This window comes from Somniosus microcephalus, chromosome 4, assembly GCF_052327205.1.
Source record: "Somniosus microcephalus isolate GS21.2 chromosome 4, FLI_Smic_1.0, whole genome shotgun sequence".
Taxonomy (NCBI): Eukaryota; Metazoa; Chordata; class Chondrichthyes; order Squaliformes; family Somniosidae; genus Somniosus; species Somniosus microcephalus.
Window position 1 is genome coordinate 77,341,394 of NC_140990.1, and position 24,594 is coordinate 77,365,987.

General features: G+C 46.5%; 1 pseudogene; it reads left to right on the top strand.

Annotated features, from left to right (window-relative positions):
- LOC147119287 (rap guanine nucleotide exchange factor 2-like) overlaps positions 1-24,594 on the top strand; it is a 127,450-nt pseudogene that overhangs the window by 67,007 nt on the left and 35,849 nt on the right.

Here is a 24,594-nt window from a genome sequence, read left to right on the forward strand (position 1 = left end):
CCTACATTGGCTCCCGGTTAAGCAACAACTCGATTTTAAAATTCTTATCCTTGTTTTCAAATCCCTCCATGGCCTTGCCCCTCCCTATCTCTGTAACCTCCTCCAGCCCCACAAGCCCCTGAGATATCTGCGCTCCTCAAGTTCTGGCATCTTGAGCATCCCTGATTTTAATCGCTCCACCATTGGCGGCCATGCCTTCAGCTGTCAAGGCCCTAAGTCTGTAATTCCCTCCTTAAACCTCGCCGCCTCTCTCCCTCTCTTTCCTCCTTTAAGACGCTCCTTAAAACCTACCTCTTTGACCAAGCTTTTGGTTATCTGCCCGAATATCTCCTTATGCGGCTCGAAGTCAAATGTTGATTTTTAACACTCCTGAGAAGCGCCTTGGGATGTTTTACTACGTTAACGGTGCTCTATAAATACATGTTGTTGAATGTGACTTCATCTCTGCTGCTTGTTAGGTTACAAACTTTTGTCTGCTTTGTTATCCTTCATCGTCACGAGTGTATATCAAATTTAAATTTAGTGAGAAAATTGCTATTACCTCCTTAAAATTAGATGATTTCTCCAGAGTAGTTAAAAATGAGTTTTACTAAATGCAGACCAGAATGTACGTGATGCTAAAACTGCAGGAAGGTAGCATAGACAATATGGCTTTTTTTTTTAAAGTCTAGTACCAAATTTTAGATGACCAACAAAGGTTACTTTAACAGCCCAAATTTTGAGGTCAACAGCGAAGGAACGGTGCTTGCCGTTCATTACACTTACAGCTGCCCACAGACTTTTCATGGGCTTTTGAGTGGCAACTTATGGTTACTCGGGATCCTTTTCAATGTGGTGCCTTCTAGAGGGGATCTGTAGTGCGTGTGAGTAGAGCAAGCAACAGTGTGTCTCTTCATCCAATCAGATTGAAGAATCCTCACCAAGACACGCAGACTAAACCAGGAAGTATAAATTAGAAGATTCAATATAAATCATGTACAGAAAGTGAAACAAAGTGAGGGAAAGAAAGATGGGATTGAGAGAGAAAGATAAAAGAGACAGAATGAAAAAGTATTTTTTTTAAATTCTAAAATCTGATGGAATGAGACTCCACACTTGTAAAAGTACATTTTCAGTGCCAAAGAGGTTGTTTAGCAGTAACTAAGATTTATCATGCTGTTAAAATTTTACTTGCACCTGAATGCACAGGCCCTGACTCTTTCTGGCATGTTTAGTGGGTAACTGGTGGGCACATACAGAAACTTCATGCCCTTCATGTATTTTAATGCCGAATCTATCTGCGAGGTACTGGTGTAGTGAAGCTTGTGGAGGAGTAGAGCAAATCGGACAGCAGCTTCTGGATTTCTGCATTTAACTGCGCATGTGTGGATGCCAGAACTTGCTGTCCGATTTACTCCATCATAGCGGTGAACGCTGACAGCCTCACCGTTAGTCTTAACGGAAAATCCGGGCCATTATGTATTGGAAATTGGATCCCTAAGAAAATAATTATATGTAAAGAATAGGTTTACAAAAATAAATTGTTCTGTTGCTAACAAAAAATCATCTATAACAACATATATTTGTATTTGCAGCAATATAGTCAGATATAGAAGTAGCACCTAAATGATGCATTAGTTATTGAAGGTTATCAGCATCTGAATAGAGTTCAAATGGAATATTCAGCCCCATTAACTGACGAACTGATGTAGTCTTTGTCCTGTTTGTAACTGCGTACTAATGAAATAGTTATTTCATGTAATTTATAGTTTATTTTAAAAATGTGATGTGTTTTTTTAAAATTTATTTGAAGATTTAGTGATGTTTTGGGTGCCGTAGTATTTATAAGTTTTGACAGCACTTCCTGTCAAACTTATGAATGGGCATTCCCTGCTCCCTGAATTGGCTCCCTATGACCCACGTGATCCCAGGGGATGCATTGAACTAACTGCGACCCTGGAATACGCAAGCACTGCGCGCCAACAGTTGGAGCAGGCCCAGGATCGGAATTCCATTCATGGCCCAGATTTTCGGGTCGGAGGCTTCCCGCGGGTGTAAGACCCCAACCTGCACTTACCTTGCGCGCCGGCCATTGAGCTGTGGGTCCCCGTGGAATCCCGATCCGGGGCCTGCTCCAGCTGCCGGCGCGCTGTGCTTGCGTATCCCAGGGGCGCAGTTAGTTCGATGCGTCCCCTGGGATCGCGTGGGCCATGGGCAGCCAATCGGAGCAGGGAATGCTCTTCATAAGTCTGACAGGAAGACCTGTCAAAACTTAGAAATACTACGGGCCCCATAACATCACTAAATCTTCAAATAATTTTTTTTTTAATCACATTTTTAAAATAAACTATAAATTATATGAAATAACTATTAAACAATTTAAATTTTTGAAAAAATAATTTTATTTTCTAATGGGGCTAAAAATAAACTTACCTTTCTTTAAAGTATTTAAAAATAATAAACCTGTGGAAAAAATGTTTTAATTTTAATTAATTCACCACTTACCTTGTAAAAAGCAGGCCTTGCGACTGCTTTTTACATGTCTAACTTCTGGAGACTTACCCTCCCGGGAAAACCTGTAAATAAATGTAAGTTCGATGCGCACGCGCAGCCTCTCCTGCGCACGCGTTCGACCTCTGAACCCCTGCTTTCAGGGGAACAGAAGTGCCGGTTTCCTGCACATGCGCAGTGCTTGCAGGAAACCGGTACTTCCATTGGGCCTACAGGTGAGTAACCCGTGCGTACTCACCCGTGGAGACCCGAATTTCTGGGTCCATGGCGTGTGGGGCAGGCTTGATGAGCCAGCTGGTCTTTTCCTGCCCGTTGATTGCTCATGTTTGTATAATCTTAATAAAGCAGTCTTTCTTTATGCTACCCACATATTCAGTTTATTTTGTTTTTTGAACAGAGCTACCAGATCAAGTTTTAAGAGTTTTCAAGGCAGACCAACAAAGTCGCTACATAATGATCAGCAGAGATACCACCGCAAAGGAAGTGGTAATTCAGGCACTTTGAGAATTTGCAGTGACTGCTGCTCCTGAATCATACTCACTATGTGAAGTCTCCATTACTCCTGAAGGTGTTATCAAGCAAAGACGACTTCCGAATCAGCTATCAAAGCTCGCCGACCGAATCCAACTAAGTGGCAGGTAAGGATGACTCAAATGCCAGAATCCATGTTCCTGCAAGGAAACCAATTAAAATAAACTTTTATTTACATTGGATTTGGATGGGGAAACACCAAGTTTGAAGATATATTTAGAGCATTATCTATAGGTGTAATGCATACAAGCATAGCAGCATGTCAACCTCTGAATCAAATCGGTCACTACTTTGGGTGAATTATTTTTTGTCTCAGTTTGTAAAGTGTTCTTTTCCCCCACTGATTGCTCCCACCCCAATGTTCCCAGCTCTCTGTTCAGAGGCTGGTCACTGGGAGGTGCATAGAGGCACCTGAGTTCATTTACTGCTTGATGTTTTTATCAGGGCCTGCCCCTCATGGAATTCAAACTCAGTTTGGGAAATCATCAAGAAGAAGGTTGCAGACATCAGGCAAGCTGTTGATGCCAATGTTGCATAAGAAAATGTATGGTTGCAAATCCAGTTTTAGGATAGCATAGTGGGTGATGTGAGAGATTTCTAAGAAAGTTGTGAGAATGTTAGAGCATCATAGGAAGTTCTGTTTCTGCTCGACTATTGATCTGAATGCAGTGCAAAAATAGTTGGGACGGGGAGAATGACAGTTAATTGCTAGCTGGTATAAAATAAATTGAAAAAGAGAAACGGTTTACACACCTGGAATAAGTCTGATCAAAGTGTTGTTGCTGTATTGTTTTCCTTTCAGTTAATGTAACGTTGATTATTTTTGCCTCCCTAAGGTACTACCTGAAGAACAACATGGAGACAGAGATACTCTGCTCAGATAAAGATGCTCAGGAATTGCTCCGGGAGAGTCATATCATACTGCTACAACTAAGCACTATTGAAGTTGCCACCCAGCTCTCCATGAGAAACTTTGAACTATTTCGTAACATTGAACCCACAGAGTACATAGATGACTTGTTCAAACTTAAGTCAAAAACTGAATGTGTCAATCTGAATAAATTTGAGAACATTATCAATCAGGAAACATTTTGGGTTGCAACAGAGATTCTTCGAGAGCCAAACCAACTGAAAAGGATGAAGATAATTAAACACTTTATCAAGATGGCACTGCACTGCAGAGAGTGCAAGAACTTTAATTCCATGTTTGCAATTATCAGGTAAAAAATATATATACAGTACCAGTAAGAGAAACTTTTACTTCTAAAAAAAATGTTTTTTTTTAAATCACGTTTAATTCTTGTATTCTTTGTAGGAAGGACTAAACTCTGATAATGGTACAAGTTTCTAATCACCTTTTGCTGTAAATAGAATGCAAGTAGCATAAATGTTCGATTTTAGTACACAATCCAACTCTATCATTAAGTTCAGCGAAAATGTACCCCTACCCCAACTACCTTTGGGTTTAGAGCTGTTAACTAAGGCCTAGAAATTCGAGTAGGCCGAAAACGTGCCGGTAACAGCGCGGGCCAAGGCTAACGGCCGCCCGCAGAAAGAACGCAGGCAGGTATTTTGGTGCTGCCTGCTAATTGACATGAGTGGAGCAGAGAAGCTGTTGTGCAACGTGCTCTTTCCAGCACTAACCTCAGCAGGAGGCTGAAGATCGCGTCTGAAGGATCGGTGCGGGGTTTTGACTGCTCCTGGGTTTTGCTATCGAGTCTGCTGATGGTGCTGGAGAGGGATGGTGATGCACCAGCTTGCAGCTAGCAGTGACAATGCACTAGCCTGCATACCACATAGGTGATTCACTCCCTGGTGAGTGGGTCTTATAGCACAGGCTCAGATCTGGAGTGACTGTGACTGGAAACACCACATAAAGAATGTGGCACAGATGTCCTTAAATCGTTGCATGAGGCATCAATGGAAATAAATTTTAAAAATGGGGAACATGAACTCTTGGTCAGGAGTTTACCGGTGTAAATAGTGCAGAAGAGAGTTCAATTAAATTTTTAACAACAGCAGACTTTTGAAAAACTCTTGGTGAGAATATGCTGTCAAGCTTTTTAAAAGCAGACTTCCAAACTTTGCATCTCATATTATCATTTCCTACACTAGAAAAACCCAGGGCTAGATTTTCAGTTGCTTGCGCCAGCAGTTAGCGCCTTAAGAGAAGTGATTTTCGGGCGCTATTCGTGTAGCGCCCGGGCGCAGCGCAGTTTGCGCCCCGCCCCAAATTAAGTTGCCCGTTAGCGCCAGCGCAAAGTTTAGCGGCCGCCCGGCTGCGCGCGCAGAAAATGACGTCACATCCTCGTGCAACGCCCTTTGGCCGCCCCGAATCCAAACTTCAGTCGGACCGCACCATTCTGCGGCTGGCGTCCAGAGCGTTTGTAAAATGGAACGCAACACACCCTGGGGAGCGCAAATTAAAGGGCACTCCTCCTGCACTATAAACGGCAGTCTGCATGTGTTGTGTGGAAGGATCCAGTGTGTTGTTGTGAACGGTGTATTTATGTTTCCGGCCACCTCCTCCTCCTCCTCCTCCTCCCCCTCCTCCCTCCTCCTCCTCCTCATCATCATCATCATCATCATCATCCTAAAAAAACACATGCACCCTTCCCCTTTAAGAGCTCACTGGCACCAGAGTGTCTGCCGTGCGCTGCGCCCGAGCTCGGGCGCTGCGCTCTGGACCGCCGGCTTAGCGCCTAAAGATAGTAGTGGAACGCCTCTTTTAGCGCTCCACCAACCTCTTAGGGCGAAGCCACTGAATTTCCGGCAACGGGGTGCTACTTTGGGGCGGGCGCTAACTTCGGGCGGGCGCTAAGGTTAGTGCCCCAAAACTGTCTACACTGAAAATCTAGCCCCCAATGTTTAAAATTTAAGGAAATGCAGCTTTGATTTTTCTTGATATTATTACAATTGTAGTACAGTACAGTTTATTTTAAAAGTATTTCTCTCCTATACTGTTTGACTGACATTGGGGGGGGGGGGAGATTTGATGCATCTCATTGGAAGCAGTTCTCACTCCACTAGCGCTCCATAGTTAACAGTTATCCAGCAGCAGCTGTTTACTGTGTGGATTGTAGCACACAGCCGCTTTCTCCCGCCTCTACGCGCTGTCAACGTCTTCACGCACTGGCGTGCTTTGGAGAGGGCTCTAAGAAGAGCAGCAAGCTCCAAAATGAATAGCGTGCGTCAATTCAGTGTTGTGCGGCAATTGACATCACACTTCTGCTAATTAAAATACTTGCCCGAGCACAGGCAACGGCAGTGCTGCTGACCTGCCGAAAATGGCGTCTGCCGTGGGATCCGCCAGAAGTGGGGTGGCCGCCAATTTTTTCAACAAAACAGGCCTTAACGGCCAGCGCTAACACCTCCAATTTCTAGGCTTAAGTATTCAGCCATGTGGCATTGCAGTATCTGTCAACAGAGAAGCTTAAGATGGTTGAAATATGGTGAGGTGTATGGCAATAGGGACATTGGAGACAAGCTCAACAGCAACAGCAAAACAACTTGCATTTATATAGCAGCTTTAATATAGAAAAACATCCCAGGGTATAAAACTGAGCGAAGGCTTCATTGGTTTGAACTGAAAACCGTAACAGTCTCAAAGTAGCACTTAATGAGGTGGGTGTTGAGCTGGAGCACAAGGCCTCTTTGTACCGTATTCAGAGCACTAACATTTTTCTCTAAAGTCCTTTTTAGTGTTTTACTGGCATATATGAATGTCTATTTTCAATTTCACCAGGTACTTTGTGTGATAATTTGTAAACCTTGCAAGGCTTTATTGAATTTAATGGGCAGCAGATTATGAAAGGACAGTGGAATGGTGCAGTTGGCCCAGTAAAGAACCAACTAATACAACGATAAGGATGGAAACAAGAGCAGAAGGGGATTAGGGAGAATGTAAAAATGATGGCGAGAGAGGTAGCAAATGGAAAATGAGCCATGCCTGATATATGACTCAGGCTGAAATTAAACATCTACTACATGCTACCACAACACAAAAGCAAAATACTGCGGGTGCTGGAAATCTGAAGTAAAAACAGAAAATGTTGGAAATACTCAGCAGGTCAGGCAGCAGCATCGACATCTACCTCTGCACATATGTAGGAGAAACCTGCAGAGGGAGCTGTAAATTTAAAATACCTTCTTTTGTAGTTCACTTTGCCACTCTGGGATCCTTGAACCACTACACAGTGCTAGGAGCACTTACATACAATTGAATTTTCATCAAAATTGTATTATGTAGAAGTTGCAACCGAAATCTATAGTTATTCTGGGTGTTGTATTTAAAAAAAACGAATCATATGTTAGTGGAAATATCACAGAAGATGGAAAGACGTTGCGGTACTGTAGACTTTAATAGCAGTCCTGTATTGGTTTGAAATTACTCTGTTGACAAAAATGTAAATGCATCACTATCCTTTCCAAATGACTCTAATGTGAAGCTTGACCTGATGAGTATCATATTTTCCTTCAAATGATGACTTACTAGAGTAATCTGAAGGAGTTGTAATTCTTCACTTACAAAGCTGTAGCAAAGCTTGATTCGGCAAATGTGTTTCTTTCTATTGGAAATGGAATAATGCAGTGATGAGCTTCGAAATGGAGGGACACAAATGTATCCTTTGCTTTTACTATTGTAAGAAAAGGGAATTAGTGTTAAATGGAGCATTTTCAAATGTGAAATGTTACGCCTTTTTATAAGTTTCAATATTGTATTGAAAAGTAACAAAAGCTGAAAAACATAAGATTTATTGTTAACACTAAAAGTTGTTCAAGTGCATATTGTGCAAAGATTGTGACCCTACTTAAGGATGTTTAGTGTACAAGATTTTAATGAGTTATATAAATAGTAAATCTCTGACATAAGTTAAAATATTTGCTTGGAATATATCTTTTATTATGATTTAAATATTTCGATTATGTAACTACTTTCAATTACAAGAGAAGTGTTTGTAAATTGTAGTCCCAGTGCTGGAATATTGTGGGGGCAAAGGATAAGTGGGTTAGACCAGCAAAGGAAGTCTCCTGCAATCCTCAGTGCTTGCTGAAAATGACAGGGAGCCAAGGACGTTCATTAACCATCGTTACTGACTTTCTGAATTAGTTAGAGGTGGAAATGGAAAGTGGGGTAGAGCGATTGTTACATTTTTTCTGCTCATTGTTAGCAATATTAAAGCTAGAGCTGAATAATACAAACAGAGAATATATTTCTGCTTTAAACTCCGAAAAATGTAAACTTTATTTTAATCTATCTTGGAAAATATGAAATTATAATGGTATAAGTTGTGCTGTGGACCTTGTGGCCTAAAAATTCACTGGCCTTAGCGCCGCTTTTGAGGCGCTAGAGGGCCTAGCGCCGAAGTTATGGCCAGTTTAGAAATTGACAGGGGCCCTAAATCGGCGTTAGGCCGGTAGCGCTGCGCCGGCACCGATGACGTCATCGGTGTGCGCAGCGTCCCAGTTGCCATGGTAACCCGCCCGAACTCGGAAATTGAGTTGCGGCCGCCTCGCCCGTGGCAGCCGCAAGCAATGTTCTGGCAGAGGTGCCTTACAGAACTTTGCGCCGGCGCATTAAAGGCCCCGTGGCGGCCGGCCGCTTTCCCGCCGGCCGCCTGGCCGCAGCTCCCTCCCCGGACATCCCCCCCCCCCCCCCCCCCCCGGAACAGAAGCAAGCCCGGCACTTGTCCGAGGTGCCGGGCTCATTTTTAAAAAGATTATCGCGGGCCGCGGCCGGGTGCAGGCAGCTCCTCCTTAACGGAAGGAGGAGGCCTGCACTTCCCGAGCCTGCCACACCGCAGCGGGCGCCGCAGCACCGGAATAGCGCCGCAATGCGGCGCGTGGCGCCAGTTTTGAGGCGCTGAGACCCCTCAGTAGCGCCGGCAGCCATTTGGGCGCGGCGCTACTGAATTTTTGGCGCGCGCAGGGGGACTTAGCGCCGGCACTAACTTCCGGCGCTAAAGCCCTCGCTGCGCCAAAACCGAATTTCTAGGCCTATATCTCTTATATAGATGCTGTATTTGCAAATGAAAAATGTTTCTGCAGGACGTGTTCACAGGTTATGTTGCTAAATGTGTGCTACACCCTTGCTGAATGGTTTTGGCTACTGATATTGTGAATTGAATCCTACCCACAATCTCCATTTCAACCCAGAATGTCATACATTCAATGGTTCATATCAAAAAGGGGAGACACAACATTTCTGTCTAGTGTTTTAGAGAGTGAAACATTGCGGTTGTATAAACATTTTTTAAAGATGGCTAAATTTCAAGTTAATCTGGCGGATTACTTCTCAAAAGACCTATTTAGATTTTGTTGTAAGTAATACATATTGTAATTTTTTTGTCTTCTCTCAAAATCTAGTGGTCTATATCTTGCACCGGTGGCACGACTGCGGAATACTTGGGAAAAACTTCCAAGCAAATATGAGAATTTATTTCAGGAACTTCAGGATCTCTTGGACCCTTCCAGAAATATGGCTAAATACCGCAATGTTCTCAATAACCAGAACCTGCAGCCTCCCATTATTCCTCTCTTCCCTCTGATCAAGAAAGATCTGACATTCCTGCATGAAGGTAGCTCTATTTTAAAAATATTGTAACTGTGGTTTCATTTTTGCAGTTTTCTCTACTTTAAATGTCAGTACTCTTCACACCATGCTCATGATTTGTCAATTATCTTGTTACGTTAGCACATCTTGCATTACCATTTAATTACTTTGGGGGGAATTTTAACCTGAAAAAACTTGGGGGCGAGGGGGAAGTTAAAGTGTTAAAAGTCTAAATCCTGACCCCAACTCGCCTCTGACCCCCGCCCACTTCTGGGTTTAACTGAGGGGTCACGGGAAATTAATGGTGGGAAAAATGGAGATGGCAAAAACGCTGAACAAATATTTTGTATCAGTCTTTACGGTAGAGGACACTAAGAATATCCCAACACTGGACAAACAGGGAGCTCTAGGGGGAGAGGAGCTAAATACGATTAAAATCACTAAGGAAGTGGTACTTGGTAAAATAATGGGACTCAAGCCGGATAAATCCCCTGGACCTGATGGCTTACATCCTAGGGTCTTGAGGGAAGTGGCGGTTGGGATTGTGGATGCATTGGTAATAATTTTCCAAAACTCCCTGGACTCAGCAAAGGTCCCGGCAGATTGGAAAACTGCTAATGTAACACCCTTATTTAAAAAGGGTAGTCGGCAGAAGGCTGGAAACTATAGACCTGTTAGCCTAACATCTGTGGTTGGTAAAATGTTAGAGTCCATTATTAAGGAGACAGTAACGGGACATTTGGATGAACATAATTTAATAGGACAAACTCAGCATGGTTTCATGAAGGGGAAGTCATGTTTGACAAATTTGCTTGAGTTTTTTGAGGAAGTAACATACAGGGTGGATAAAGGAGAACCAGTGGACGTAGTGTATTTAGACTTCCAAAAGGCATTTGACAAGGTGCCACACAAAAGATTATTGCTCAAGATAAAAAATCACGGGATTGGGGGTAATATTCTGGCGTGGGTGGAGGATTGGCTCTCTAACAGAAAGCAGAGAGTTGGGATAAATGGTTCATTCTCAGACTGGCAATCAGTAACTAGTGGTGTTCCGCAGGGGTCAGTGCTGGGTCCCCAACTCTTTACAATCTATATTAACGATTTGGAGGAGGGGACCGAGTGTAACATATCAAACTTTGCAGATGATACAAAGATGGGAAGGAAAGTAGTGAGTGAGGAGGACATAAAAAACCTGCAAAGTGACATAGACAGGCTAAGTAAGTGGGCAGAGATTTGGCAGATGGAATACAATACTGGAAAGTGTGAGGTTATGCACTTTGGCAGGAAAAATCATAGAGCAAGTTATTATCTTAATGGCAAGAAACTGGAAAGTACTGTAGCACAAAGGGATCTGGGGGTCCTGGCGCACGAAACTCAAAAAGTTAGTATGCAGGTGCAGCAAGTGATCAAGAAGGCCAATGGAATGTTGGCTTTTATTGCTAGGGGGATAGAATATAAAAACAGGGAGGTATTGCTGCAGTTATACAAGGTATTGGTGAGACCGCACCTGGAATACTGCATACAGTTTTGGTGTCCATACTTAAGAAAAGACATACTTGCTCTCGAGTCAGTACAAAGAAGGTTCACTCGGTTAATCCCGGGGATGAGGGGGTGGTCATATGAGGAGAGGTTGAGTAGATTGGGACTCTACTCATTGGAGTTCAGAAGAATGAGAGGCAATCTTATTGAAACATATAAGATTGTGAAGGGGGTTGATCGGGTGGATGCGGTGAGGATGTTCCCAATGATGGGTGAAACTAGAACTAGGGGGCATAATCTTAGAATAAGGGGCTGCTCTTTCAAAACTGAGATGAGGAGAAACTTCTTCGCTCAGAGGGTCGTAGGTTTATGGAATTTGCTGCCCCAGAAAGCTGTGGAAGCTACATCATTAAATAAATTTAAAACAAAAATAGATAGTTTCCTAGAAGTAAAGGGAATTAAGGGTTACGGGGAGCGGGCAGGAAATTGGACATGAGTCTAGGTTCGGAATGGTCATGGCCCTGTGGGTAGCGGAGTGGGCCCAAGGGCCGTGTAGCCTTGTTCTGCTCCTACTGTGTTCTAATTCTGTGTTAGATTTCAGGAGATGGTTTTATTCCTGTTCCTGGCTGGGGTGGAGATCACCTTTTACAGAAGGTAAGTACTGTAGAAAATATAGGGACAGAGTAATCTCCTGGACGAGTTTCGATTGCCTAGATGGGCCGGAGAGGAATTTCCCAGATTTTTTCTCCCAAATTGGCCATTGGGTTTTTTATCTGGTTTTTCGCCTCTCCTGGGAGATCACATGGGTTCGGGTGGGATGGAGAGTGATAGAAGATTTGAGGTTAGGATCAGATCAGCCATGATCTTATTGAATGGTGGAGCAGGCTCGAGGGGCCGATTGGCCTACTCTTGCTCCTATTTCTTATGTTCTTAACCCACTGCCAGGAGGTGGGTTGGCACTTTAAATATGATAATGAGGTCTGGAAGCCTCTAGATTTAAGCTGGTGTGTAGGTTTGACTGTGGTTGGCTGGGACTCCCAGGCCTCAGGACTCCCGGTAGCTGCAGCGAAGCGAGGACCACCATGACTGTTGCACTGACCCCCATTTATGCCACGCTATTGCGTGTTCAGCAGTAATTTCAATTTCATCTCGGGCCTTAGGTGACTAATATAAATAACTCGAGCTTTATGAATTTATCTGAACCACTCAATTAAATTACTGTGTTGTGATCATTTCTAGTTATATCCTATTCTCTACTAGATGAAGCTATGTCACCACAGGTCAATTTATTTGTTTCCCAATAAAGGTACACCTGTGTATATTGTATACATCAGAATGCTAAAGAAGGGAAATATTGAAAACAAAGTTTTACTCTTGTCATTGAGCTTGTGCAAGCCCCTCACTCTTCAAGTATGAGGAAATTATGTAGTTACGATATGACTTGGAATTTATCAATAACAGTCGGTGATATGGGTACTGAAAATAAGAATTTGAGGATCGATCTTCTATTGGGTGAAGGGGTTCCAAGCCACTACCCTGGCCTGAACCCTACTGATGGGGCCCACATCCACCGATGTGGAAGCCGGTACTCCTCACCTCACTGGGCGTACAACTCTCCACAGATGCACCGGATCCCAACTGAGCCAAAGGTGTAGGAACTGCCAGTGTAGGAATCCCTGCCCCTGGCTTTGTCCCATTGCAGTCAATTGCCTGGTAAGGGTGAAGGAAGACTTTGCCCCTAACAAGGCTTGGTCACTCTGCACTCTACAGAAGAAAATGCCACAAATTCTTATTTTTTTAAGAAAGTGATCAGCCTCCTAACACAGGACATGGCTGCAGTCGGGTACTTGGGTAAACCCTCCCCCCAGGATGGACAGACACTGGTGCTTCCAGCCACCATCGTGGTCCTTGTTTTCTGGTAGATTCTGCTGGTCTCCTAGCAGAGTTGCAGCAGCAGACTCACAAAACCCCCAAAAGATTTCTGTATCGTTCTTTATCCTTTATAACAGTTAACTTTCAAAGAATACCGAAATATAGACTGAAAGATCAATGACTGTTAAGGTGACTTTTATTTGTCAAGCTGAGAAATGCTGATGGTACTGGAAACTGCACGCCATTGGGCCTAGGTTTTTAAACAATTAGGTCAACATCCCTGGGCCGCCTAGTTGAGAGGTGATGATGGAATTGAGCTCTGGAGGTTACAAACCCATTAGTTTCTTATGTTTATTTATGATGCCATGCTTTTGAAAAATCTAGATGTTTACATGAATAGTAGAAATGGAAGTGAGCCCAACAAAGCTTTCTGTCCTCAGTGACATTCACGTCTACCATTTTGAGCTGAGTGCAAAACACATGAAAATCATGACTTGAAATTGGTTAATCTTTGCATTCAGCAAGGCAAGGAATGTTCGTGTTGGGAAATGGCTTCTTTCCTGCTTTGTGTATCATCTCAGCATCAATTATTCCCAGATTAGATGCACCACATTCAACTGCACAGTAAAGCTTCCTCTATTTTTTGGTTAACTCAAATCTTTGAGGAGAATTTTCGACTGCACTTCATACATTTTTTCCAGCATTCTCACCAAACATCTTTATGTCCCTTCAGACTGAGCTTTGTTGAGTTGAGGTTGCTAAAGCTCATCTTACATAAGAATGTTATAAAGTTGAAGAAAGCTTTCATCCCATCAGTCTCGGCTGAGCTCAGACTGAGGTTCCTTAGCCGAAATGACTCTATGCTGGTCCATGCTGCTACCAAATCCGCTATCAAAACTATTTTTTAACTTTACATTTTTATAGTGTTTGCAGGCATTTGGATGATGTAGAATCTTGGGAAAGAAATTGAGTTTAAGAAAGTAAAAACTCAGGAGAATCATAGGTCTAACTACGCAGTCTAATCTTTCAGAATGCCATGTATTTATAATTATGGTGTGATTTCCCTTTAACCTTCCATTTTCACTAATTAATTTGCAATGTCGAGGTTAGCATAGCTGCTCACCATGAATAGCTCTATCCTGATTTACGGTTGGTGCCGTCGTCCCCCTACCAACATCCCTATTATTGAAAGCAATACTCATCATGCAGTCTCATACTCCGACTCATTCCTTCTCTGTTATAAAACTTTGGAATTCCTTATTTCACTCGATCTTTCCTTCCTCCTACAATTTTCAGACATTTAAAACTCAAGCTTGCTGCCATCCATTCCCTACTTCCTGATTTACCTTTTCAACCTTGATGGGGTCTCAGTCCTTCGCATGGGGTTCTCTGGATGTTAAATAGACATTTTAATGTGTAAAATTGAAATCTGTTTAGCTGTCCTCGTCAGGATTCATTTTATTTTTTCTTCCCTTAGCGAATGACTCCAAAGTGGAAGGTTTGGTGAATTTTGAAAAGCTACGGATGATTGCTAAAGAAATCGGTCATGTTGGCCATATGGCTTCAGTTAATATGGATCCTGCTGTTATGTTCAGAACAAGGTTAGTGCTATCTGTTCACAGAATAATGGAATCCATAGTAATGTAAACTGAGCCAATGAAAATTATTCATCGTACAGAATTAAATACCTCCTCAGAAAGGCTGGACGTGGATAAAAATGCTTTTTGTTCTTAAAAGAATAAGCACAATTCAGATTGTTTCAATCCAGAAGACACAGCAGCATTGGTGCTCTGAGGATACAAAGCACCTTGCTTTCCGTTGAAGTAACCTGCCTGATACCTAAGTGCTAAGAATTGCAAAATCACCCCTCTCGGGAACCGGCGCCTCACAACTTGAGCCATCTCGGGGAAATGCCCTCCGTGCCTTTTAGTTCTGCGCGGAGGGGTTTCCTGTACGGGCTGCTCCTGCACACTCTCCACTTTGTCATCTTCGCCTGCCGTCCGGACACGCCTTGGCATGCCATCTTGCCGTCCGGTGGAGGCGGAGGTCCCCAATGGGGGGCTCTCTACGCGGGAGTCCTCCCTTTATTTATTGGGGACTTGGCCTGGAGGGTGTTGCATGGAGCAGTCCCGTGCAATAAGATTTTAAGTAAGTTCACGGACTCCCAGGCTGCTTGCTATTTTTGTGGCCTAGAGGAGTCCGTGTTCCATGTTTATGTGAAATGTGAGAGGCTGCAGCCCCTGTTCCATCATTTTTTTATTTTTATTCATTGATGGGATGTGGGCGTCGCTGGCTGGCTAGGCCTGCATTTAGTGCCCATCCCTAATTGCCCTTGAGAAGATGGTGGTGAGCCGCCTTCTTGAACCGCTGCAGTCCATATGGTGTAGGTACACCCACAATGCTGTTAGGAAGGGAGTTCCAGGATTTTGGCCCAGCGACAGTGAAGGAACGGCGATACAGGTCCAAGTCAGGATGGTGTGTGGCTTGGAGGGGAACTTGTAGGTGGTGATGTTCCCATGCGTCTGCTGCCCTTGTCCTTCTAAGTGGTAGAGGTCGCGGGTTTGGAAGGTGCTGTTGAAGGAGCTTTGGCGAGTTGCTGCAGTGCATCTTGTCGATGGTACACACTGCAGCCACAGTGCGCTGGTGGTGGAGGGAGTGAATGTTGAAGGTGGTGGATGGAGTGCCAATCAAGCGGGCTGCTTTATCCTGAATGGTGTCGAGCTTCTTGAGTGTTGTTGGAGCTGTACTCATCCAGGCTAGTGGAGAGTATTCCATCACACTCCTGACTTGTGCCTTGTAGATGGTGGAAAGGCTTTGGGGAGTCAGGAGGTGAGACACTCGCCGCAGAATTCCCAGCCTCTGGCCTGCTCTTGTAGCCACAGTATTTATATGGCTGGTCCAGTTAAGCTTCTGATCAATGGTAACCCCCAGGATGTTGATAGTGGGGGATTCAGCGATGGTAATGCCATTGAATGTCAAGGGGAGATAGTTAGAGTCTTGCTTATTGGAGATGGTCATTGCCTGGCACTTGTGTGGTGCGAATGTTACTTGCCACTTGTCAGCCCAAGTCTGAATGTTGTCCAGGTCTTGCTGCATATGGACACGGACTGCGTCAGTATCTGACGAGTCCCGAATGGTGCTGAACAGTGTACAATCATCAGTGAACATCCCCACTTCTGATCTTATGATGGAGGGAAGGTCATTGATGAAACAGCTGAAGATGGTTGGGCCTAGGACACTGCCCTGAGGAACTCCTGCAGTGATATCATGTGATTGAGATGAATGACCTCCAACAACCACAGCCAACTTCCTTTGTGCTAGGTATGATTCCAACCAATGGAGAGTTTTCCCCTTGATTCCCATTGACTTCAGTTTTGCTAGGGCTCCTTGATGCCACACTTGATGTCAAGGGCAGTCACTCTCACCTCACCTCTTGAGTTCACCTCTTTTGTCCATGTTTGGACCAAGGCTGTAATGAGGTCAGGAGCTGAGTGGCCCTGGCGGAACCCAAACTGGGCGTCAGTTAGCAGGTTATTGCTGAGTAAGTGCCGCTTGATAGCACTGTCGACGACACCTTCCATCACTTTGCTGATGATTGAGAGTAGACTGATGGGACGGTAATTGGCCGGGTTGGAGTTGTCCTGCTTTTTGTAGACAAGACATACTTGGGCAATTTTCCACATTGCCGGGTAGATGCCAGTGTTGTAGCTGTACTGGAACAGCTTGGCTAGGGGCGCAGCTAGTTCTGGAGCACAAGTCTTCAGTACTATTGCTGGAATGCTATCAGGGCCCATAGCCTTTGCAGTATCCAGTGTCTTCAGCCGTTTCTTGACATCACGTGGAGTGAATTGAATGGGCTGAAGACTGGCAACTGTGATGCTGGGGACCTCAGGAGGAGGCCGAGATGGATCATCCACTCGGCACTTCTGGCTGAAGATAGTTGCAAATGCTTCAGCCTTGTCTTTTGCACTCACGTGCTGGGCTCCACCATCATTGAGGATGGGGATATTTTTGGAGCCTCCTCCTCCTGTTAACTGTTTAATTGTCCACCACCACTCACGACTGGATGTGGCAGGACTGCAGAGCTTTGATTTGATCCGATGGTTGTGAGATCGCTTAGCTCTGTCTATCGCATGTTGCTTCCGTTGTTTGGCATGCAAGTAGTCCTGTGTTGTAGCCTCACCAGGTTGACACCTCATTTTTCGGTATGCCTGGTGCTGTTCCCAGCATGCTCTCCTGCACGCTTCGTTAAACCAGGGTTGATCTCCCGGCTTGATGGTAATGGTAGAGTGAGGGATATGCCGGGCCATGAGGTTACAGATTGTGGTTGAATACAATTCTGCTGCTGCTGATGACCCACAGTGCCTCATGGATGCCCAGTTTTGAGTTGCCAGATCTGTTCGAAATCTGTCCCATTTAGCACGGTGACTTCTGGTTTCATCAGTGGTTCAGCTTAGTGTTGGGTTTGTATCTCCCTTGACAGTAGTTGATAGAGATACATTTTAATAAACTTTAGGTACTTATAAATGGAAAATTGGATTTTATTTTTTTAACTTAATTTACTTTTACAGGGAAAATAACCACATATTTATACATAATTTGTTAAATACTTTCACTGTAGTGGAAAAGTTTTATTCTAAATATTTATCTGTATTTATTGGCATCCTGGTAGCTCAGATGATGGGAGTGATTTTTGAAGCCTCAGCATTCAGTGACCTTTGGGCTAAGCTACTGATGGGTTGCAGTCCCAGTATCTGTATATCTATCTTATGTAGAGGGAACAGTTCCATTCTTTGTGAGTGGAAGAGATTGGCTGCTTAAATTGTACCTTCCTTCTGATCATAAAGTGGTGTCGAGAAATATTGAGTTAATTTTGTTTTTAATATTGTCAGGATTTATTATAACTGCTATTTAACATCAGTCCTGCATGTGCTTCGACTCCTGCTCCAACTGTTCTGCCGGAGTAGTAGCTTCTTTTAAACCAGTGGGCAGAGATGCTTTAGTGGTGTAAAGTTTGATTGCCAAGTTGAAGCAGGATAGGGCCATCTGCAGAGTAGTTGCTGGTTTTTATTTCCCTTTCACTCTTCATTCCTTTTCCATCATTTTTGTCTGTCTGACTTACTGGAATGAGGCATGTGTTATTTTCAGCTTGAACAAGACTGACCTCAATCTGACTTTTGCAAGTCCCAGTCTTTGACCTTCCATGCTGAAACCAGCGGCATCTCTCTTTCCCCTATGGCAGGTTGCTTAGCCAGGGCAGTACAAATGCTGCAGCGCTGGATGTGGACAAGAAACGGGTACGTCACAGCTCGTTTCTCAATGCAAAGAAACTCTACAAAGATGCATAGATGGCTCGGAAAGTAAAACAGTACCTTGCAAACCTTAACTTTGACATGGATGAAGAAAGCCTGCAGGCCTTGTCACTGCAGTGTGAGCCAAGTACTAAAAGATGTAAGTCATGGAACTTTTTTATATTCTTTGAGAAAACGTTAATTAATTTGCATTTTATCAACAAATGAAGCAATCCGTGTTTCAGATTTCATTAGGCTGTGGGTTAAAGGAAACATTCAATTTCCTTCCAGTTGTGAAAAACAATAAATAACAATTTTGAATGGTTTATTAAAATACTAGGGCCTAGAAATTCAGTTGGCTGCGCCAGGCGCTAACGCCAAAAAAGGGCTATATTTCCGTCGATAAAGCCTTAGCGCCGGAATGCAGACCGATCTGCGCCGACGCCCAAATTCATTTGAGATTTAGCGCCGGCGCAAAGTGTTAGCGCCCGCTCGGGTGCGCGCGCAGCTTATGACGTCATATCCTCGTGCAACGCTGTTTTAGCGCCCCAACCCGGAAATTGAGTGGCGCCCGCCCAATGTGGGCGTGGCGCTATTAGGAATTGTAAAATGGAACGTTGCAGAGGCCCTGTGGGCCTCGGGGAGCGCAAATTAAAGGGCACCTCCACTGACCTATAAAGCCCAGCCATTTTGCTGCAATTACTTCACTGCTTTGGATTTCTACACAGAGACCAAGGGACAGAGATTCCAGATTTGGGACAAGATAGGAGAGGTCTTTTTGGCTTCTGGCCAGTGCTTTGACATTTGACTCTTGCTGATTTCACTGTTGCGACCTTGATTATGGGGGCTGCATGGGGGGCCAACATTGAGTTGCAGCATTATGTGCGGAGGGCTCGCAGACGCTGTGAGAGACGGGCAGCCATGCGTAGACACAGAAGGGCCATCAGGCGTCGCCAACGTAGGCCTTACGCACCCAGGCAATACCGGCAGCAGGTGTCCTATGTCACCATGTCTGCGGCACTTTGTGTAAAGAGGCTGCGCTTCAGAAGGGAGGTGGTTGGAGAGATCTGCCAGCTGCTTCACGCAGATTTGCAGCCACAGCTCATGTCCAGGATGTCTCTCTCGGTGGAAGTGAAGGTCACGGTGGCTCTCAGCTTTTATGCAAGCGGCTCATTCCAAGCCGCTGCTGGGGACATCGCGAACATCTCCCAGTTCGCCGTACATCGCTGCATCCGGCAGGTCACCGATGCACTGTTCGCGAGGAGACACCAGTTCATCTCCTTCCCCATGACCCAACAGAGGCAGCAGCAGCGTGCAGTGGGATTTGGCAGGATCGCGGGCTTCCCCATGGTGCAGGGCGCCATTGACTGCACGCATGTGGCTATGCGGGCACCTATAGACAATCCCGAGGTTTACCGCAACCGCAAGGGCTACCATTCCCTCAATGTGCAGCTGGTGTGTGACCACAGGCAGCGCATCCTAGCTGTAAATGCCCGCTTCCCAGGAAGCAGCCACGATGCTTTTATCCTGCGCCAGACTACTGTGGCTGACATGTTCCAGGCACAACCTCCACCAAGGGGATGGCTTATCGGGGACAAGGGCTACCCTTTGTGCACATGGCTCATGACCCCGCTCCGCGCGCCCAGGACCCCAGCGGAGGACTCATACAACGAAAGCCATCAAGCAACAAGGAACGTCATAGAGCAAACCATAGGCGTCCTCAAGCAATGCTTCCGCTGCCTGGATCACTCCGGCGGCTCTCTACAGTATTCGCCGGATAGAGTGTCCCAGTTCGTCGTCGTGTGCTGCATGCTGCACAACCTGGCTATCCGCCGGACGCAGGCACTGCCACCTGACATTGCACCACCACCTGAGGAGGACGAGCAGGAGGACCATCAGGAGGAGGAGGAGGAGGGGGAGGAGGAGGAGGAGCAGGCCAGGAGGGGGCCAGAAGGCCCAAGGGCCGTACGCCGGGGGCTTATTGCTCGACACTTCTAGGCCCGCTGTGAGGGAATGGCCTGTGGGAATGAGCGCACCTGAAGGCAGCCGCTCCGGAAGCCGTCAGCCGGTTAACGCAGCAAACACTTGAAACATGACACCTGGACAAGCTGAATAAATAAAAACCTTTATTTAACAAACTGAGGCCCCTTCCCACATGAAACTCAAAAACACAGAAGACACCCAAAAAACAGTCACAAACATATGTCACTCCCCCAACCTGGGGAGGACTAACAAAAGTTGGCCATCCACATGGCCTTCAACATTGGCCGTAACAACAAAAGGGCCCCCCTCGCCAACAGAAAGACCCCCATAAAAACAAAAAATGCCTTCAATTTCGGCCATCCACAAAAATCAGCCCCCAAAACACAATCCCCCCCATATATACAATGCCGCAGAGACCACACTCTAGCGGCTGTGCCGAGAGGGCGAGTCCTTAGAGAGCCTTCCCCGGCCCCTGCCCGGCCTGCTGCTCCGCCTCAACGTGGGCCCTGTGGCGGCCTCAAGGCTGGGGGAAGGCTCATGAGGGCCCCCATGCGTCGCGACAGATGCCCTTGGGGGTCGGCCAACACGACGCACGTCCCGGGAGGGGCCGGCTGCTGACTGCTTCGGCTGTGGCTGGCCAGCATCAGTGGCAGCAACAGCTCCTTGCACCCTGGCTGGGGGAGTGGCAGTGTCGGATGCTCCAAGGGGGGCAAGCTGGCTGCTGCCAGGCGCGCGAGGCTCAGCAGACACAGTGGCAGTCGTCCGGCCTGGCAGTTCAGCTGGCGCAGCTATGTGCTGGAGGCCAGCCCGCTGTGTTGCAGCAGGGCGGCGGGTGCGGGTGCGACGCCTCTGTGTCAAAGCGAGTGTGGCAGAAGTCAGTGACCGCACTGCCCGGGTATGTGCCTCCAGCTGCTGTGACAGTGTGTCGAAGGAACCACCTCTCTGGCGACTCTCCTCCTGCAGTGCCGCGAGTAGTTCGACCCCCCTGGCGTGCGCTGCGGCCAGTTGCTCCACCCCCCTGGCCTGTGATTGGCCGAATGCTGCCACACTCTGAGCCAGGGACTCGATGGCGTGCGGCATCTGCTGCACAACCCCCATGAACTCATGGTGCCGCCGGTCAGACGCCACCGAGATCTCTTGCAGGAGGCGCACCTCCTGGCCGAGGCCACTCTCCGGACTGGAGAGAGGACTCTGCAGCTGGGGAGAAGCCGGCCGAGCTGGCCGACCCCTGCCGCCTGCCTGGACCCGACTGCAAGCAGGATCTGCCCTCCCCTGCAACACCTCCCCCTGGCTCTCCTGCATGCCAGACGTCCCCCCTTCATTGCCATCCCCTGGCACGGCTGAGGGCTCGCCCGATGGCCCAGCTTCCTCCTCGTCCTGGACGTCCTCCTCCTTCAAGGGCCTGGCACCCGGCGCCTCAGGGACCACCTCCTCCTCAGCAGCTGAAAGCAGGAAGGCACAAGAGTAGCTTTAAAATGAGGACAGGGCGTCAGCGAGGGACGCCTGAGCGGTGGCATTATGCGCATTTGTCCGTCAGTGGGAAAGGATTTAGATCGGAAGCACTAGGGCAACGAGAGAGCTGCAAGCGGTCATCTCCTTACCAGTGGCTTCCAGCACAGGGTCCGCATCCCCGATGGCTACAGGGCCAGTCACCCGGGGACGCAGGAGTCCAGCGACGCTCTCCTCCAGAGCACTTAGAGCCTGGTAGTGGGGCCGTCCACCACCGGTCTCCAGCCGGCTGCGCGCATTTCTTGCCAGCTTGGCCTGCAAGAGAAAGGACGGACTCTAAGTACAGTGTGGTGCCCTGTTGCTGTGTGTACTGCCTCCCATGGTGGAATAGCCTGGCCAGTGTGGTCAGTGCAGAAAGTGCTGCTGATGATCATGCCAGTGGCATTGCTGCGTGAGGAGGGCTGCCCATTATGCCTTTGAGGTCCCTTTGCCCATAGTGTGAGGCTCACATGCAAGGATGAGGAGGACAGTGGAAAGGGTACTCACCTTCACCAGCCGACAGAGGTCATTGAACTTTTTGCGGCACTGGTCCGCAGTCCTGGGCACATCTGAGTTTGAGGAGACCCTGCGTGCGATGCTCCTCCAGGCTTTCCTGAACTCTCTCCTGGGAGCCTTTCTGCCATTGTCCGGGCACAAGATGGGTCTTCTCTCCTGGACAGCATCAATCAGCACCCTCAGTGCATGGTCTGAGAAGCGCTGGGCTCTTTCACGGGCCATCTCCATCTGTTCTGGCGCTATTTTGTCCCACCAGCACTGTTGAGGCCTAGCAGCAGGGCTCCAGTGTGCAGGGCGTGGCAGCAGTCAAAGTTGACCCTTCCCCCTTTAAGAGCAGGCCGGCGTCAGGGTGTCTGCTGTCAAGCAACACATGACCGCACCTGCGCTGCGCCCGGCATCGGCGTTATCAGGCCGCAGCGCCGGTTTAGCGCCGGAACCGAGCATTGCAACGCCAGTTTCAGCGCTCGCCAAAACTCTTGGCCAAATCCACTGAATTTCGGCGCGGTTGCCTGCAGTTTCCGGCGGGCGCTAAATTTCCCGAACGCCCGACTTTAGCGCCCCAAAACTGTGCAAACTGAATTTCTAGGCCTAGTAGTCTTGACTTTAAATATGACGTTTTGTTACAAAAGAAACAATTTATAATATGGTTCTTCTGCATAATTAAAATGAGATAATGTATTATGAAGTTAGGATTTTAAATTCTTTTTGTGATAGAACATCTGGAGCAATCTATAACATTCTTTCACATGCAGTGTTTTAACTAAAAATAATGCCTGAATGTTTACTTAAAACTTCAACCTTTAAGTATCAATTGAGTGCTCCCGATTCACGACTAATATGCCAATCCCATTCAGCAGGTTGAAGCTGCTGTCATCGCTGTTCAATTTGCAGGTCCAGGGAAATGACAATCACCTTGGGTGAACTGGTTGAAGTATTTAGCACTGAAATATGCACTAATATTACTTTTTAAACACTAGAAAGGTTGCAATGAACCAACACTTAATTAAAAACATACTATGTTAAATATTTAATTCTTATTCATGGTATTAATGAGAAGTATTCCCATGAGGACCAATTTTGAAGTAAAACCAAAAAAAATGTTTTTTGGACGATTTTAAGGGCTATGATAAAGCAGTATATTCCTATAAGAAGCATGATGAGGACCCGGATTTTGCAGTTAGCGGCGAAGGAACAGCACTTGCCGTTCACCTTGCTGACATCTGCCCACAAAGTGTTGACCGGCTTTAGATTGCAGATTTGCTCTAATCCGACGCTTGTTCCAGAGCAGCGCCCACTACAGGGGATCTGTGGCGACTGTGAGCAGGTCAAGTAACAGCAAGGCTATTCAACCAATCAGATTGAAGAATCCTCACTGAGACACACAGGGCTCGATTTTGCCAATGGGGAGCTTTTGGAGGCGGGACTCCCACTTTTTGGGTTGTAGTCCCACCTGCATTGACTTGTGGCCAACCCACGCTATTTTCCCTTCATTGACGGGCTCAGCAGGCCAATTAAGGGGCACCTGGTTACTGGTGACGTCAGCGATTGACATTTCATCTGTCAAGAGCTTTTGACAGATGAAGAATCAGCGTTTGACAGCTCTGTGAAGCTGTCAAACACTGACAATCTGTCTTCTAACTTGAGTCCTTCTACTCAGACTCAGTTAGAGATCTCTCCAGACCAGAAAGCAGAGGCTGCAGCTTTTGACAGTTCAGCGGCCATTCTGCTTTCTGTGCCGGTGAGCTGAGGGACTCCCGAGAACTGAAGGAAGGAAGCCTGCAGGAGAAAGTAAAGGTAAGTAAAACTTATTAAAACACTTTACACTTACCTCACACACTTACCTCTGCACACATGCAGCCATCACTCACCTGCACAACGGACATCTCGACCCCTCCAACCCCTGCAGACCGGCGGTCCGCCTCGCTAACTTGTCATGGTTCGGAGCCGTCGGACAGCCCACACTTCAGGGCTAAAAATAGGGATTAGGCAAAAAACCTGCCTGTTAACTACCTGTTAACAGGCAGTTAATTGGCACTAATCCCCTTCCCGCCTTGGGGAGGCGGCTCCTAGCACAGGTCGGGTACCTGCCTCCTGGGGCATTGGCACGGAGGCGGGTTGGGGGCAGGATGGATACCTGCCCCCCGATTCTGCAATTTTCCCGCCTCCAAACCCATCTCCTCGGGGCTTGGAAAAGTGAGCCCGCAGAGTCCAAAGCAGGAAATATAAATTAAATTTAAATAAAAACAGAAACTGCTGGAAATACTCAGCCGATCAGGCAGCATCTGTGGAGAGAGAAACATAGTTCAAGGTTCAAGGCAATGACCTATCATTAGAACTGGAAAAAGTTAGAGATGTAACAGGCTTTAAGCAAGTACAGAGGTAGGGAAAGGG